This window comes from Filicampus tigris, unplaced genomic scaffold, assembly GCF_054856515.1.
Source record: "Filicampus tigris isolate MCC_2025a unplaced genomic scaffold, RoL_Ftig_1.0 HiC_scaffold_47, whole genome shotgun sequence".
NCBI lineage: Eukaryota > Metazoa > Chordata > Actinopteri > Syngnathiformes > Syngnathidae > Filicampus > Filicampus tigris.
The window spans coordinates 42501-45000 of record NW_028233428.1 but is presented as its reverse complement, the minus strand read 5'-3'; the positions used below and the strand labels follow the sequence as shown (position 1 = coordinate 45000).

General features: G+C 64.7%; 1 non-coding gene across 1 annotated transcript in view; it reads right to left on the bottom strand.

Annotated features, from left to right (window-relative positions):
* The window catches only part of LOC147125630 (18S ribosomal RNA), a 1891-nt gene extending 1707 nt beyond the window's left edge, over positions 1 to 184 (bottom strand). The window contains exon 1 of the ribosomal RNA XR_015085471.1: positions 1 to 184. This exon is cut by the window's left edge and continues 1707 nt beyond it. This is a non-coding gene — a ribosomal RNA (18S ribosomal RNA).
* Positions 185 to 2500: the final 2316 nt, after the last annotated feature.

The following is a 2500-nucleotide window of genomic DNA, read 5'->3' as shown; positions in this document are numbered from 1 at the left end:
CGCTCGTCTGCATGTATTAGCTCTAGAATTGCCACAGTTATCCAAGTAACGGCTGGAGCGATCAAAGGAACCATAACTGATTTAATGAGCCGTTCGCAGTTTCACTGTACGGGCCGTGTGTACTTAGACTTGCATGGCTTAATCTTTGAGACAAGCATATGCTACTGGCAGGATCAACCAGGTAGCCTCGGGCCGGGAGGGAGCGGCGGGCCACCCCCGCGGCGGTTCGCCCGCGCCGGCGTCGGGCCCCGCCCGGAACGGGGCAGGGGCCGCGCGCGGACGCCCGCTCGCGTGGGGGAGGGCGCGCGCCGTCCCTTCGGTAGGTGGGCTGGAGCCGCCTTAGCGGGCGTAGGACGGGGGCCTCCTCGCGGGAAGCCCCGCCGCCGCCGCGCTAGGGGAAAGGGTTTGAGAAACGATGCGTTAGCCGGAAGGCCCGCCGGCAAGGCGACCGTCCCGCTGCTGGGGCGGGGAGGGGCCGCGGACGAGCGGCGGGCTCCGTGGTAGGACTGCTGAGATCGGTGGGTCGCCTCGGCCTCGCTGCCGTACGGTCGCGCCGGGGTTGGCCGCGGGCCAAGCTCGCGAAGTAGCCCCGGCGCTGGAGAGCGACCCGCTGGCCGGAGGAACCGTCCGCCCGAGCGACCGGCGCGAGGCCGGTGCCGGCGGGGGCCCTCCGATGGCGGGTCATGGTTGCCGATCGGTCGGTGGGGGAATGGAGGTGCGGTGCGTGGTGAGGAGCTCCGGGCGGGGTGGGCCTTCGCCCGGCCCGCGGAGTCCGATTGAGCGCCGCCCGGGTCGGGCGGGCCCGCTCCGTTGAGCGCACGGAGGTTGAGATAGAAAATATTGCAACACGCGGAGCTCCAGGAAGGGGGGCCCTCGCCCGGCCCGCGGAGTCCGATTGAACACCCCCCAGGTCGGGCGGGCTCGCTCTGTTGAGCGCACGGAGGTTGACATAGAAAATATTGCAACACGCGGAGCTCCAGGCGGGGGGGGCCCTCGCCCGGCCCGCGGAGTCCGATTGAACACCCCCCAGGTCGGGCGGGCTCGCTCTGTTGAGCGCACGGAGGTTGAGATAGAAAATATTGCAACACGCGGTGCTCCAGGCGGGGGGGGCCCTCGCCCGGCCCGCGGAGTCCGATTGAACACCCCCCAGGTCGGGCAGGCTCGCTCTGTTGAGCGCATGGAGGTTGACATAGAAAATAATCCAACACGCGGAGCTCCAGGCGGGGGGGCCCTCGCCCGGCCCGCGGAGTCCGATTGAACACCCCCCAGGTCGGGCAGGCTCGCTCTGTTGAGCGCATGGAGGTTGACATAGAAAATAATCCAACACGTGGAGCTCCAGGCGGGGGGGCCCTCGCCCGGCCCGCGGAGTCCGATTGAACACCCCCCAGGTCGGGCAGGCTCGCTCTGTTGAGCGCATGGAGGTTGACATAGAAAATAATCCAACACGCGGAGCTCCAGGCGGGGGGGCCCTCGCCCGGCCCGCGGAGTCCGATTGAACACCCCCCAGGTCGGGCAGGCTCGCTCTGTTGAGCGCATGGAGGTTGACATAGAAAATAATCCAACACGTGGAGCTCCAGGCGGGGGGGCCCTCGCCCGGCCCGCGGAGTCCGATTGAACACCCCCCAGGTCGGGCAGGCTCGCTCTGTTGAGCGCATGGAGGTTGACATAGAAAATAATCCAACACGTGGAGCTCCAGGCGGGGGGGCCCTCGCCCGGCCCGCGGAGTCCGATTGAACACCCCCCAGGTCGGGCAGGCTCGCTCTGTTGAGCGCATGGAGGTTGACATAGAAAATAATCCAACACGTGGAGCTCCAGGCGGGGGGGCCCTCGCCCGGCCCGCGGAGTCCGATTGAACACCCCCCAGGTCGGGCAGGCTCGCTCTGTTGAGCGCATGGAGGTTGACATAGAAAATAATCCAACACGTGGAGCTCCAGGCGGGGGGGCCCTCTCCCCCCCCGGTGAGTCCGCTCACAGTGCCCCTATGTCGGGCAGGCTCATTGCAATGTGCGCATGGAGGTTGACTTAGAAAATATTTGAGAGTGACATGAGCTCCAGGCAGACACCGACTCATCGCCCGTGGGGTGTCCGACGAGCCCTCACCAATCTTGGATTAATGTTTGGCGAGGCTCCCCTGATCAGCTCTGGAGGTGGCAAGTTCTGAAAAAGTGGTTTCTGAAAATGTGCCCCTTGTATTTTGTGAAACCAGGGGTAACCTAGCGAGTAGGCAAACTCATCCCCTGACTGGGGGGATCAACTTTTACCTACTACAGCGCCCCTAATGGCCAAAAGTGGTACTGCTCCCCCTGGTAGCCTAACCCATTGAAATGAATGGGAAAAATTAATTTAGGCTACCAGGGCTTTGGGCTACCAGGGCTTTGGGCTACCAGGGCTTTGGGCTACCAGGGCTTTTTGCTACCAGGGCTGTGGGCTACCAGGGCTTTGGGCTACCAGGGCTGAGGGCTACCAGGGCTATTATAGGCGGCCACCACTGCACTAGTGG